This window comes from Belonocnema kinseyi, chromosome 8 (genome assembly GCF_010883055.1).
Source record: "Belonocnema kinseyi isolate 2016_QV_RU_SX_M_011 chromosome 8, B_treatae_v1, whole genome shotgun sequence".
Classification (NCBI taxonomy): Eukaryota; Metazoa; Arthropoda; class Insecta; order Hymenoptera; family Cynipidae; genus Belonocnema; species Belonocnema kinseyi.
Window position 1 is genome coordinate 72,666,917 of NC_046664.1, and position 16,725 is coordinate 72,683,641.

At 27.4% G+C, this 16,725-nt stretch overlaps 1 protein-coding gene across 5 annotated transcripts in view; it reads left to right on the forward strand.

The window, feature by feature from the left end:
* LOC117177833 overlaps positions 1 to 16,725 on the forward strand; it is a 355,079-nt gene that overhangs the window by 113,531 nt on the left and 224,823 nt on the right. Inside the window, exon 2 of one of the 5 annotated variants that reach the window (XM_033368800.1) lies at positions 10,200 to 10,295. The exons of the other annotated variants lie outside the window; for them this stretch is intronic. The gene's annotated coding sequence lies outside the window, so the exon portion shown is untranslated. Of the gene's footprint in view, positions 1 to 10,199; positions 10,296 to 16,725 lie in introns of those variants that run through there. 5 annotated transcript variants of the gene reach the window in all.

The window sequence follows — 16,725 nt, forward strand, 5'->3', positions numbered from 1 at the left end:
GAATTTTTTAATCTCACATTTTTTTCCCATTTTATAACAAAGGACCCCTGAGGAAAGGGATGATCTGGCCAAGCACGCAGGTACTGCCCTGAGAGTAGGTCATAGGGCAGCCAGGGCAGGCTACCCTGCCCAGGGCAAGAGCGTGCCGACCACTGGTTTAGAGCCCTCTTGAAAAGAACATCAAAACTGATTCACAAACCAAATGCTTACAAAGTAGAGCTGGTAAGTTAGGAATCGATATACAGTTATCAACCGATAACTCGAGACGAAAAGTTTCTTGCATATGAATATAATTTTATGTTGACAACTTTGCTACATAACCTGCAAATGATATTTATCAAGTCACTATATCCACTTCAGTTGCGGTATTATTTTTCAGTTTAATTATCTCTATTAAGTTAAGTTCGTCAAAGTTCGGTTGCATGTGTGTTTTAAGGTAAATTTTGTGTTATTAATTAAACATAATATCCAAGTGGGCAAAGCAAAAAATAATCCTTTGGAACCAAAAATGTTTTTCAATGGAAACTTTACTTTTTTCTGTGTAAAATATATTGACAATAAAGGGTCTTGTCTGTGGAGAATTGCCCTTAAATGTTTCATTCTTAAAAAGTAAGCTGTGTAATAGCCCTTCAAGATAGTGAAATGAAATCCAAAAATATCATCATAGAAAAAAGTTATGTTCCAAAACCAAAACCCGTCTCAGCATTTACTAGATTTCCCTGCATAGCCTCAAATACATAAATTGTCCAAAAATATTGTATTTATCATATGAAACATACAAATCGCAAACAAAGTTATATTACTGCTAAATTCCACATAGAGGTCACTTTTACTTTATTCAACGCTAATGGCATAAACGTATCTCATTATGGAGTATTCCGAGCGAATTCAAGCGTTCATCAAAACGCAGACATGTATATTCGCATACAAATTCGCATGTACGGCAATCGCGTTAAAAGGGAGGTTAATAATTGATGTTGTGGGTAAAGAGGTATACATTCAAAATTTAGGAACTATATATCCTATATGGAAGCGGCTAGGGATTTAATGGCAGTGCGGTTTTTGTGTCATATGTATGTGTATAAACTCTCACGCAAATTATGCCGACAATACTTTACGGATCGAAGACTATTTACAAGTGTTACAAAGTTTACACGCGAGGTCAATGTGGTTGCGTCACTTAGGCCATTTCCCTTTATGCGACACACGGTCCTCTAAAGGGAAGTTGCATTTATAGCTGAATGTGAAATATTATTAATATTTTATGCAGTTTATGTACATGGTATTCTGAATTTTCAAATAAAGTCTACTTTAATTTGAGAAATTACACCCAATACATACTAATTATTATTGTTCAGGATACTATTTACTGTATTTAACATTGAGAAGAAAAATAATGTATCCGAAACAAAATAATTTTGTTGAGAAGCTTTGATTGTTTGTACCAAAATTTGGTTGCGACTATCAAAAAAGTAATTGAAGTTACAAAATAATTTATTTAGCACAGATGAAAAAGTTTGTTAAGCACTTTTGTTAAACGTATAAAAGAATTTCTTGAGCGTACCAAACACACAGCCGCGCATGCGCTCTCTTTCGACTCATGACGAGCAGCTAACCACTTTTTTAATATGGTTCATTCGAGGGAAAATCACCCCAGTGGACACAAAATTTAGCGATGTTTTTACGACATCGTTACGACATCTTCACGACAAATTTACGACATCCTATGTCCATTTCCTTTCGGTGTCTTTGCGATATCGTAAACACATCGTCAGATCATACGACTTATTTACGATATCGTAAAGACACCTTAACGACATGGACATAGGATGTCGTAAAGTTGTCGTAAAGATGTTGTAACGATGTCGTTAAGACGACGCCAAACTTTGTGCCCATTGAGGCCTTTCTGAATTTTGATCGTTGATATTATTTTTAGTTGTATCAAAGAAAAAAGAAAAAAAAGTTGTTTTTGTTTAAAAAAAAAACGCTAGGATGGATGACTACTAAACAGATTTCGGATGAATGGGATATAGGATCTGTAATATATGTATTTGAAAGTGAATGATTATTTTTATTTTATTATTCGATACATTTTATTGAATTAATACACTTTGTCCTTCTAGTTTTATTCTCATACAGAAAATATTTTATATTTTATTTGTCAAATAAATTTTTCCCGAGACAAAATAATTGTTGCTGGAAAAAATTATGTGGCTTCAACAAAACTATTTTGTTAAATATACCAAAGTTTAGTTCGCTTGACAAAAAATAATGCTATTGTGATTAAAAGTACTTAGTTCGTTTAGCAAAACTGTTTTGTAAATCTACAATATTCTTGTCAAGTCAGAGCTAGAAAATGCCCAAGTTAAGCTAGCTTTTTTTTTCTTCTAGCTCAAGTTGAGCTAGAAAATATTTAGTTCACTAATCAATAAATTTGTTAAATCTAGAAATAAACAAAATTATTTGGTTGGTCCAACAAAACGATTTTGTTTCTTCTGTAGTAACCAAAAAACTTGGTTGTGACAACTAAACTTTTGTTCGGTCAATCAAACATTTTCCTTAGGTAAATATTTATCGTCAAAATGGACTATTCTCAATGTATAATAATCTACAAAAAAACAGAATGTTGTGCTTTTTGTTGGAATGTAATGGGAAAAAATTAAGGGAGGTTGAGAAAGAAGGAGAATATGATGGGAGGTAAAGTAAGGGGAAATTATTAGAGTAGAAAAATGAGAACTTCAGGAAAAATGAGCGGAAAAAGGTGAAGTGAGAGAAAATGAGAAATAGGGAAGCAAGAAAAATAAAAATAAAATATAAGGAAAATTTTTAAACATACGTAAAAAAGTGAAAATTTCGGTATCTTAATTGAAGAAAAATAACTCAGAAAATTACTTTAATTTACTATTTTTAGATTTCTATTGAGCAGTAGTAAAATAAACTGAACAATTATTTTTATACGTTTTTATCCAATATTTCATTTACATTCAAAAATAAGTTTTATATTATAAAACTACATATGTAAAAATTATTTGGAGAAAAAAAATCAAATTCACTAAATTTTAGAATTAGGAAGTGCAAATTACTTTTATTTCAAATTTTTGACGCAAACATAGTCATTGAGAAATAAAAAAAGAGATTTTTATTATTCCTGAACATTTCTTAAAATATAAAATAACAGTAAAAAATTGTGTTTATAGTCAAAAGTTGACCAAAGATTAAAAAAACAAGCCTTTTCTGTTCTCTGAGTTTATCGAAAACATTTTGTTGCAGTTTTTTTCTTTTAAACGAGTTTTAATCATTTCTTTGACGACTGTTGAATTCATTATGCCTGATAATTTAACCATAAAATTGTATCATTTATTTGCTTCAACTTTTATTCACACAGAAAAAAAGCTTTTTTCTGTCTACGCTAACATTTTTCAGTGCTCTAAATTTCCATCGGTGGCCTTTCAAAAAATTTTAATTAGCATTGAAGCTTTCAGAAAGATTGAAATATTTTCCTCTGAAATATTACGATTTTGTTGTTACAGCCTTTATTGGTACGCTTCCATTTTTCAGTACCTCAAATTTTCACCTGTTGCTCGCTTTAAAACTTCAATTCGAAGAAATCTGAGCTTAAAGAATTTTTTTTATTTCATTACACATATAAAGATAAGTGTACGAGTCAAATATAATAGTTAAAAATTTGCATTAAGAAATAATTTAATACACAATTTTAGATAATTAATAGTTAAATTCAAAAATGAAAAAAAACACTAATTTTTGACACCCCCTACTGTTGAATTATATTGATTCTGATGTTTAATGGTGAATTTTTTGAATTTCATATCATCTGTCAATTCGATTATAAAATTATAGAACCAAAATTGGATACTCTTTTTACAAAACGAACAAATGGATGATAAATTTTCATCAGTAACGGAAACTATAATTATTATTTGAAGATATTTAAAAAAAGGAAACCATCTTTTTTGACTATAAATATTGTCACTGTGTGACCATATTTATCAAAATAAATTAAATTATAAATTCAAATTAATTTAAATTAAATTTAAATAATAAATTTATCAATGTATATTATTATATACAAAATATTTAATCAATTGGAGAGAAAACAATCCACGAATTTTCGTTATTTTTATTATTTATTATAAAAATTTCGCTTTAAAAATAAACGTTAAACGTTCATTTTATTTCATATCAAAAAGCAATTTCATTATGAGGACGCAATCTACATAGACTTGCTTGTTACGGGTCACATTTCCATAATCCATGTGTAGTGGTGCATAGAAACAGCAACCCTCGCTGTGAGCTAAAAGTCGATTGGTCACGAAATTAGCAACTGAATTAACATCTTGATTAATAGCGCCAAAAAATCATTGGTAAAAATAAATGCAAATAAAACAATATACGTTAAATATTTTACAGAACAATTTACAAGCTTCCGGATTTTTCCACCGATATAAAATATATAGCAGTTATATTCTGAAGAAAACATTTAAATTCTGACCAATCAATCAATTTTTGAATAAATAGTTGAATTGTGAGTGAAAAAAAATCAATTTTTTAAAACGAATTTTAATTTTGCACCTGAAAATTTAATTATGTAATCTAACAGGTTAAATTTTTCCAATAAAATTCTAATACTAAAAATTACGAAAAAACCAAAAATATTCAACAAACTACTCACATTTCTAACTACATTATATTAATTTTAAAACAAGAATAGAGTAGTTTAATTTTTTTTTTAATGTAAACAAAGAAAAAAAAACAAATTTTGAACAAGATAATTGGATTTTTAACCAAAGAGATTCAATTTAAGCTAAAAAGATGTATTTTTTAAACAACGATGGCGAATTTGCAAGAAACAAACAAACATTTAACATACTTCTTTAACTTTTAACCAAGTAGTTGATATTTTAAACAATACAGTTTTTGATTTTTAGTCAAAAACAATTAAAATAAAAAAAAAGACTTTTAAACAAGATAGTTGACTTTTCAACCAAAAAGACAAACTTTTACAAAGAACTTAAATTTTTTACTGGAAAATACGAATGTTCAATCAGGCAGCTCGATTTTGTATCAAAAGCATTAATTTTTTACTAAAATAGACGAGTTTGAAGAAAAAAAAAATCTTTACTTAACCGCTTAAATTATAAATTTTCAACTAAAAAGGTCAATTTTCAGCAAAAAATAAAGAAGAACTTTAAACAAAATAGTATTTTTAATACCAAAATATGGATTTTTGATCAAATTTTGGTTTTTAACTTGAAAATATGAATTTTTAACCAAAAAGATTAATTTTCAACTACACGAAATTTATTTAAATTCAAATTTTAAAAAGAAAGCTGTAAATAAAACAGTAGGATCCTTCATCAAAACAGATTAATCTGCAAACGAAAAGTCGCATCTTTAATTTTTAAAAATTTTCTATCGAAGCGATAATTTTAATTTTTGTATTAACCAAAAAGACAATTAAGAACAATATTTTTTATATTTGATCAAAATTCATATTTTGACTTCAGAATTATTACATGATATTTTTTACAATATGTTGACAATTAAACCATTTCATTCTAGTTAAAAAATACTAATTTTTGAATACAAATACGATTTCCGGTTTAAATTGTCAGCATAACTTAAAACTGTTAATAACTTGTGAATCCTCTGCGAAATATATTTTTTTCTTATATTTACCATTTTTATTTATATTAGCCAGACATTTTCAAAAATCAAAACTCTGGTTTAATTTATAATTATTTTCTTACACATTACAATATTTTCTTATAAAACGCTAATAAAATCCAAAATTGTTTAGAAATGATGAAACTTTAAAATCTAGTGATTTTCATAAAAAATGCCAATTTTCGGCAAAAACGCTAACAAGACAAAAAATACAATTAATTGCTCAACAATTTTTAATCTTCAAAACATGCAAATTTTTTATTATAAGAGTATGCATGAAATTACCCATAAAATTTCCATCAATTTATTTCTCAATTGAAACTTTATGATTTTATAATATTTTTTTCTGAATATGAAATTCCAACGTAAAGCTCTTCACCAAAAAATATGAATTTTTATCGAGAAATATTATAGCTTACATCGAAACTAAAAAAATATTTTAATGTTATATAAAAAAAAATGAATTTGCAACAACATAGTTTAATCCTCAAATAAAAAAATTGTAATTTCCAACGAAACAACTGCAATTTAAATAAAGGAAATGAAATTTGTAACAAAAGAGACGAATTTAAACCAAACAAGATATTAAAGTCAAGAAAAAAAGAACTTCCAACAAATTATAATTCAAAAAGCAATTAATATTTAGTACAAAATAAAAATGATCAGTAACTATTTATTTTTCAAGTTTCTTTTTTTATTCGTTTTGAAGTTATTTAGATATAATTTTCTCATGTTAATCAAGAAGAATTATAACCATTTCTGAAGATTTTAGGTATATCAAATATTATTTAGCCAAATTTATGAAACATTTTTTTATATTACAGAATTTTTCAAAATTATAAAAAAGTTTGAGTTGGTAGGAAGATATTTAGGACTTTTCCACGCTGGAAATAAATTTTAAGACATTTCGTAAATCTTTAAAAATCTTTCAAAGTTTTAAAATATTTTGAATCACTGAAGAACTTCCAAAATTCCTTAATATCTTTTGAAATGATTCTAAGTTTTCCTTAAATTTTTTAAAAATTCTGCAAGTTTAAAAAAAGTTACCTTTAAATCTGACATATTTTTTCCACAATCTTGGAATTATTTTGCAATCTTTTTTGAAACATTTAAAAATATTCTGTTAACATGAATATTTTAAAATAACTTTCGAAATTTAAAAAAAAATTATAAATGTTTGGTTCGAAATCTTTACAAAATCTTTATTTTAATTGATTAAATAAAGTTTAGGTGAAACAATATTTGTATATGTTTTTAAACGTTTTAAATACATTTTAAATTAAAATTAAAATTCTTTTAACAATTTTCCAGAATTTAAAAAGCTTAGTTTCATTATTTCTTAAAATTAATTATTTTAAATAGAAAATATATTTTTTCCCGCGAATTTCTAGAAAAATCGCATTATTTTAAAACCCTTCAAAGTCTTTACAAAGATTTTTAATTTTATTTTTAAATAATTAAATATCTACTTTTTATTACAATGGAAACCTTTTTAATTTTTAATTATTTTTAAATCGTTTAAAATCTTCTAAAACTTTGGAATATCTTTTAAAATAATATAAAGTTCGCCAAAAAAATTGAAAAATCCTGCAAAAATAAAAACAGGATGTCTCAAAATCTTCCAGATTCTTTTTCGACGTATTGTAAATTCGCTACGGGAAATACCAAAAACAAACTTACTCCACAATATTAAAAAAAAAAATTTATAATTGAAATTTTCCCTCATATCAATAATTTTTCGAAACATTTCGAAATAAATTGTATCATCAAATAAAGTTACGTATTTGGAGATTTTAGTTTACTAAATTGAAATTGAAGAAAATTCGTAAGCTTCATTAATAGATTAAAAAGATAATCTCATTATTTATAGTAATAAAGGTTATGAATAGAATCCTTTTTTTATAAATATTTAGAACTAAAATGTTAGATTTCGAAATTGCGACTCACAGAATTGCCGAAAATTCCATCTATTTTATTAAATAGCTGTAAATGCTTCAGACTTCTAATTACTAGTCCCGACTGATTATCCTGAACTTCCAATTTCCATATTCGCGGCTTAATAATAACTAAAAATCCAATCAGGAAAATTTTCGTGCGTATGAATATTGTACAGATTCTCTTTATTTGAAAAATAAGGGAACTCAATGCTCTTATTAGAATTTCGCAATTAAGCGAATATCCGGATTTGCTGCAATCGATTTTACGTGATGTCATTTGTACCACCTGTATACTTGACCTATACCACCGCCCTTTGTAACCGAAGATCGTCAGAACGATGCATCACGAATATAGTGGAAAGCTTTGCTGCCGAACTACAAAGGGATTATTGGAAAAATTACCTCGCATTTGAAAAATTCGAAGCTTTCTCAAAACAAATTGCCTCAAATTGTAAGTTCTGGGCTTTAAAGATAGTAATTTAAACTAATTTTTAATTATTTTTTGAAGTTGAATAATGAATAGTTTTGATTAATGGTCTATTATTCTTTGGAGCTAAAAGAAAAAAAAATCTACCTCAACCGGGATTCGAACCCGGAACGTCACTCTAGATGATTCGAGCGTTTACCAATTATTATGCCACCCAGGCTGTGGTAGATCGTTTCTTGTTTCTTATGTATCAAATCAACATCGTGAAATTACATTTCGCAAAAGAAATTACTTTTTGAAATATAAAATTTTATCAGAAATTAAAATTAAGTAACAGATATCTTAGTTTTATATTGCATTGTGGTAAAGAATTGAATTAATGAGAAAGGAAAATAAGATGATAATCATGTTATATCACGGTATAAATTAATAATTTATCATCAACAGTGGCCCTGATACAATAACACAATATTAATTTGAATACACGAATTAATTAATTATTAAGAAGAGTAAAAAAATTAAAATGATAGTTAAATTTTAAGAAATAAATTAGGAAGGTATACCCATGGCGAAATCAGCCCAACTTAGCCCAACTAATAATTGGGCGCCAATTGGGCCCCAACTGGGCAGCCCAATTAACTAAAAGTGACATTAATTCACAAATTATTTTCATTAAATAATTACGTAGGTGCAATCTAACCCAAATCTTGAAACTTTGCCAATTATTTCGAATTTTTTGTCATAAAAACTTATGTTGATAAAGTCGGTGAGTGTTTCATTCTGTGCTTGGGCGTACATTGGGCATGCCCATAGAACGCCCAAAGTGGACACTATCGTAGCAAACCAGTCGGGTACCAACTGGGCAGCCTAATTAAAAAAAGTGAAGTTAATTCAAAAATTATCTTATTTAAATAATTACGTGGACGCAATCCGAACAAATCCTAAAACTTTTCCAATTATTCCGAATTTATAAGCATCAAAACTCATTTTGACAAAGCCGATCAGTGATTGATTTCTTGATTAGGCTTTCATTGGGCATACTCATAGAATGCCCATGGTGGGCATCATAAATTAATTGACAGATTATTTTAATCGTAAGAGTCAGTGGATGCAATCCCAGACAAATCCTGAATACATTCTCATTATTCCGAAATTTCAATTGTCAAAACTTATATAGATAAAGTCGATCAGTGCTTGATTTTTTACTTAATTGGGCTAACGCGTAGAACGCCCAACGTAAGCACTATTGGAGCAAACAAGTCTGGTCGCACAAAATGTAACTCCAGTTATATCGATAGAGGGCAATAGAAAGATGAATTATCGGCTGTTGTCAGCTGCTATTTCCTTCGGTAAAGTTATTGTAAACTATCCGTTTAGGAATAAATACATTAACGAAGATAGTGGTGATAAAAAGCGCCGTGCGAATAATGAATTAGGCACACGGGTTGAAAAATAATGAGCGATTCGAGCAGAATCTAGCAGTCATATTTTATTCATATAAATGGAAATAATTCTTAATCTATGAAATTGGATAGTAAATGAATTATTTACGAATATTGATTGTTTATTATATTTTGTTGGAAAATGTTAAAGCACATTAATTTCTTGAAATTTTTTTCTTTCATCTTTAAAAAAAACTTCTAACCATTAAATATTGTTCATAAAATAACATTTTTCTTTTAACATTACGATAAACATATAATATATTTTACATATTATATATTTAAAATGCTTAAAATAATGAAACTGTTTCCGAATTAGACATACGCTTTGAATTAAATTCGATATTTCATTTAAAAAATCAAAGAAATCAGCAAAGTATAGTAACATTTTCAAGTGCAACAAAAATAAATAAACATTTCTTGCAAACTAACCATTTTATAATTTTGAAAACCCCGCCTGTATTGGTTAACGTGTGCACTGTGCGGCTGCGCGAGCCGCAACGCCGCAGGCGGGCTCTGTTTCCTGCACTAAAGCAGTTGCGAACGCCATTTTTTCTTGTAGGCGAATCCGTTCAAGCTTCCATAAAATGGGGTTATTTTGACAAAGTTCTTTCGCTTTTACTTTGTAGAAATAAACGAAATAAGTGATAGCTTTTTGCTGTTTCCCATACTCAGTTGAGTATTTGTACTAAACCAAATGTATTGCAGGAAACACAACTTCAGATGCTTTGAGGAATGAGCTGACTGTTGGAAGTGACTGGGATGGAGGTCAGAAGGAATAAGAGGATGCTAAGAGTTTTTAAATCATGAAGTAGCGTCAAATTACAAAAAATACTAACAAATATTTATTATTTATTACTTTTAACTTTAGGAATTCAATAATTGTACCCTTCTTTTATTAATTGGGCATAAAGTGGGCTGCCCAACTAACGCCCAACTAAGCCCCAATCTGGGCATTCGTTGGGCTGACCGTTACGACCCAGAGAGTTGCCCAATTGGGCACTAATTAGACTTCCTAATTAGGGCCCAACTATTAATTGGGAAATCTGGTTGGGGCCCAATTGGGTCCCAACCAACTTTTCCACATGGGTAGTTTTTATTGAATTTTTTATTTTTCTACGAACAAATTTAGAAAAAGAAAGATATTGTTTCAGCTTTAGATCAAATGTTGGACAGCTTCATTCAAATGCACTCTACGATTCATTTTTTATGCTTCTATGTAAGATTTTCCTTTAATAAATATATTTCTCAGTTTAGGAGAAATGTTCCATATTTATTATAAGAATACATAGTTTTTATTTAATTTTTTATATTCCTGAGAAAGAATTTTTCAAAATAAATATGTTTTTAAGTTAAAGAGAAAATATTTTAAATTTTGTATTGCAACTCATAGTTTTTATTTAATTTTTTACATTTCTACGAAAGAATTGAAAAAAGGTATCGATTTATTTCCATGACACGCTTCAGCTTAAGGTAAAATTTTCAATATTGCTTATTAAAATAAACTGTTTAATTTTTTTTTACATTTATATGAAATAATTTCTAAAAATTAAGGTATTCTTTAATTTTAGGATAAAATGTTCGATATGATTGATTAAAATAGAGAGTCTAATTAATTTTTCATGTTGCTACGAAATACTTGTTTTAAATAAAGATATCGTAGTGTTTAAAATAAAATAATCGATATTTTTATCAAAATACATACGTTTTATTTAATTTTCTATAATTCTACGAAAGAATTAAAGATAATAATAATAATAAAGATATCGTTTCAGTTTAGAATAGTATGTTCTATATCTTTTATTAAAACGCGTAGTTTTCATTCATTTTTTTTGTTATTTCTACGAGAAAATTTTAAAAAATCAAGATGGACCTATGTCTGCTTCTCAATGATACTATTTGGTTGACCGGGGTAATTATTAAATTTTTTATGATAAATAATAAATATTAAATGGTTTCGATTACTGGTCTATTAGTTTTTGCACAACGAAAAAAAATCTACCTCAGTCCGGATTTGAACCACGAACGTCACTCTAGATTATTCGAGCGTTAAATAATTACGCCACCAAGGCTGTGGTAGATCATTTCCTTTTTCTTCTGTTTTGAAATTAAAAAACAGATATTCTAATTTTATTTTGGGATAAAGAATTTATTTAATGAAAAATAAAATAAAAATAATAACAATGTTACACTTAAGTATAAATAAGAAATTTATTGACAATAGTAACACTAATATAATAGCAAGTGATTAATTTGAATAAACGAACTTATTAATTATTGGAAGGAGTTATCAAATAAAACTATATTTAAATTTAAATAAATAAATGAGCAGGCTATAGTTTTCAGAGTTATTAGTATTAGTTCATATTCAGTTCAATTAAAGTTAACATTCAAATTTTTTTATGAAAATACATATTTTTTACACAATTTTTACATTTCTACGAAAGAATTAAAAAAAGGTATCGCTTCAATTTAAGGTAAAAATTTCGATATTGATTGTTAAAATGAAGTGTTAAATTAATTTTTTTTATATTTCCATGAAATAATTTCTAAAAATAAAGGTACTGTTTCATTTTAGGATAGAATTTTTTATGTGATTGATTTAAAACATAGTGTTCAGTTAATTTTTTTATATCGATACGAAAGAATTAAAAAAAAAGATATCGTTTCAGTTCAACTTTCAACCAAACATTTGAAAGATGTGATAATAGATGTTCCAATAACAATATAATACAAAATAAAAAAAACAGTTAAACTGAACTGAGCAAGGCGAATTTTTTACAAACGAGATCAATTTTTTATCCAACGTTTGCATTTTTACCAAAAAAGATTAAATTTATACTGAAAGAGATGAATTTTAAAACAAAAAATAACGAATTATCAATAAAAGAGCTAAATCTTGAACCAAAACAGGTAAATTTTTAATCAAGCAGTTGAATCTTCTACACAAAAAAATATTATTTTGTGTAAAAAATTTATTTCCAAGCAAGCAGTTGAATTTCTAAGTCAAAAAGATGAATGTTCAACAGCAAAAGCTTAAACCTTACACAAAACGGAATTATTTATAGCCAACACTTGCATTTGAACAAACAACAATTTAACAAAGAAATTTCTAACTAAAACAGATCAATTTTCAATAAAAAATGAAATATTTGAATTTACAGATAAAAAAATAATTTTGAAAGGAAAATCAACGAAATTGTTAAATTTTTCAACTAAAGAGGTGAATCTTTGAAAAAAAATTGTTTTTGAGAAAACAGTTTAACACCTGAGCGAGTAGTTTAATTTTCAACTAGAAATGGTATAGTTCAATTTTTAGCTAAAAAGGTTACGTTTAAGCAAGGAAAAATGCAATTTTTAATAAAATACGTAAGATTTCAACCATGGAAATGAATTATCAAATGAAATAACAAATTTCTAATGACAAAAAACAATTTTTAACAAATCATTTGAAATTCCAACCAAGTAGTCGAATTATCTGCCGAAATAGATGACTTCTGAATCAAAAATGTAATAATTGATGTCCAAACCGAAAAAAAATTAACGGAGGCGTAAAATCTTTAACAAAGAAAGCCTTTCCAATAAAAACAGAACAAAAGTCAACCAATTTGCATTTTAAAACATAATAAATATTTAACATCAATATGTATTTTTTCTTCCTGAAAGTATTTCCCAAAATTTATCTAGTTTCGGCTCTCACTTCTGGAAGATTTTCAATCTCTTAGGTCCAATTAGGAATATTTTAGAATATTTTATTATACTTTTAATTTCTGGTCAAGGAAAAAATTCGATATTTAAAACAGTTTCCTTAGATTTGCATTTTTTAAATTTTCCTCTAATCTTAATGATTTCCTGTTTAAAAAAATGTAGGAAATTTCTTTGAATGTTCAGGTTTCAATGTCTATGTAGACGTTCATGAAAATTGATGAAATGTAATTGATCTTAAGCATCGGATCATTATTATTTTACTTCGATTTCGCGATCAAATTCATCAACTAGATTATCAGTATAATAAAAATAAAAATGTTAATTTATCAGATCTTTTCTTCCAATAACCTTATTTTTGCAAAAATATAGCTTGTGCTTTTTCAAAGCACCATCCTTCAGTTTACATAGTTACAGGAACAATGAAAGTTCGCAAAAAAACGAAAAAGCATAAAGTTGCAGAATAGCAAAGAAAAAATATCCGATTTCAAGATGATAATAGAAAATTCTCAAGAGTATTCTATTTCCACTTTCATTGTCAGATTTCAAGAAACAACTAATTGGAAATCTTGTTCGGAAACATTGTTGTTATGTAGCATCTCATCCGTATTTTACAATTCACACTTACTCCGGCATAACCACATGGTTACTCTAACGAGAATGAAATGATGGTAGAGTATGGTCGGATGCCTTCGTTGAGATTTGGCTGTGTTAGGAAATAGTATTTCTATTGTCCTCATGCGCGCTGTTTCAGTGTTATATAACATATAGGTGCATATCATTAGTACTGTCTGGAGGGCGGAGAATACGAGCAGCTTTACACAGAGAGTTTCTCATTGCAATTTTCAAACAACTTTGAAGGTGCAACAATTTCAGGTTTGAAAAATAACAAGACGGATTTTCTTTGTTACCTTATTGTACAATGTACAATATTTCAATTCTGGGCCATCCTGTACCATCCCGAGCTATCAAGAGAATATATTATCTTTCTGGGAAAACAAAGTGTAGCAAAGCAGTCCTTTGATCTTTCTATAAATATTATTCTAGCTGAAGATTGGTTTTCTGGAATTATTGCAAATGATCTCGGTTTGTTTTAATGTACCGAGTTTCTTAGACTTATCGATGTTACACTGTAATACCATACGTCGAAGTGAATAATATTTTATCAAAAGTGTAGTAGGTATACAAAGGACATGGTTCAGATAAGAAAAAGACTTGGATGTAAAACATTAGGAAACAAAAATCCGAAGTAAAAAATTAATCCTTAGTCAAATTTAAGAAGCTAATTAAAAACCCCACTTTGTTACATTGTCCTCTCCAATTAGTTGTGCCAAAAGCACTGTGCTATTAGTATTCTAAACTTGACCATGATGAAAGGTAGTGAAGTTGATCAATAAAAAACGAAGAATAAATTTAGAATTGTTTAACAAAACAGATGTATATTAGAAGTTAATTTTAAAAAGGGATACGGATCAAGCGTTCCTTTCCATATTGTGATCGATGCTAGCCATTAATATGAAGCGGAACGCTTGTTCCCTCTTTTCTTTCAAAAAATTGTTCACACTCATTTCGTTGAACAATTTTGAATTTGTCTTTCATTTTTGATTGTTAGATTTCACAAACATTCAATTTCGTCAAATTTAGAATACTGAAAACTACAGTGTCTTTTCACAAAACTAACTCGAGAGGATAGTTTTAGAGTATGATTTCTTTAAACTGCGAGATATTGGCTTTTTTTAATTTTATCAAAGACTTATTTTCAACTTTGGATTTTTTTTCTGATAATGAAAGTTCTCTCGAAACTTTGACAATAAAGTGTTTCCTAACATGATCAATGCCTTTTTCTGGTCTGAAGTACATTATAATCTTTTAACATCATTAAAAATTTTTCAACAGGTTATTATTCTAGAATTTGCATCTAATCAAACTTTTGATGAAAGATCCGATATCAAAACGCTGTTCTTTTCAATTATTTTACCATTTGATAAACAAATAATACTATTTTTTAGAAAAAAAAACATTTCTTGTATTAGTATGACATTTGTTAGATATTTATAATAATATCTCCAACTGTACAATAATATTCAAAACCTTGTAACGACCGTCTAATTGTTAAAAGGATAAAATATTTTAAAAAATTTAATTTATCTGCTATATCATCAGAGATTGTACCTTACCGACAGTGGATCAACCCTCCAAACCATGAAGGCAGAAAATCTACACAATATCAATCAAGTGAAGAATCTTCAATAACAGAAAATGCTTAACGTCTTAATAAGACTAGATGGAAAATCATATTTTTAAATTAAAATTATTTCTTGAAAAAAATATCCTACTCCATCTTCACTCCATTGGGAATCGAACCACAATTAATTACTTGTACCATTAACACCTAGCTAAAAATTGGCGTTATGTTCTTGAATTAAGAGTTCTTATTCTGATCCCTCTAATAGCTTAATTGGAAAAGCACCTGACCGGAAATCAGAAGTTTTGTGGTTCGATTCCCAATGGAGTGAGGATGGAGTAGGATCTTTTTTTCCAGAAATAATTTTAATTTAAGGATGGAATATTTCACTACAAGTCATTCATTCAGTTTAAATTATTTAAAACCTTAAACAATCAAATAGATTTAAAACCGGAAGTTCAAAATAAAAATGGTCAAACACTTGACTTTTTCACTGAAATAGCTGTACAAATTTAATAAAGTATGATTCTTGAAAAATATAAATTTTATCAAAAATTGGACTTAAAATTGTTTAGCTTTCCGAACTTCACTTTGTGGATTTTGTAAACTATTTTTTAAAGTTATGAACATAAAATTAAGTTTGTTCTTTTGTATTAAAGAGAGAAACTTTTTAAAGAAATTTACACGGATTAAAAAATATTTTTATGGAATTTTTCAAGATTTCAAGGGAATACAATAATTAAAAGGGATTTAAAATATTTTAATGTATTTAAATGTAATTTTAAAGGATTTCACGGGATTCGAAAGATTTTGAAGCATCAACAATAGTTTTCAAATAATATGTATACATTTAAAACTAATTATCTCGTATTTATTAAATTCTAAATTGAATTCATTATACTTAGTCATGAATCGCTTAACATACTTTTCAATGATTATGAATGAAACTATAAAAATACATTTATTAATTTAAATAGAATCTTAAAATTTAGAAAAAAATTTTCAAACTGAAAAATACTTTCTAAGTTTGACACTCCCGAACTTTCAAACTCGAATTTCTCAACCAAACAGTCAAGTTTTCAAACAAAAAGAGAGTTTTTTTTAATTAGTTGAATTTTCAAACAAATAATAAAATATTTCATCAAATTGTTTCATTTTTATCTAAATAGTTAAATTTTAAACATACAAATATGAATTTCCATCTTAATAGTTTATTTTACCACAATAAAAAAATTGATAATCAACAAAGAGTTGCATTTACAACCAAATAGTTAAACTTTCATAAACACAAATTAAGCTTCTAAGAACAAAATTACTTTCCTAATCAAATAGTTGCATTTTATC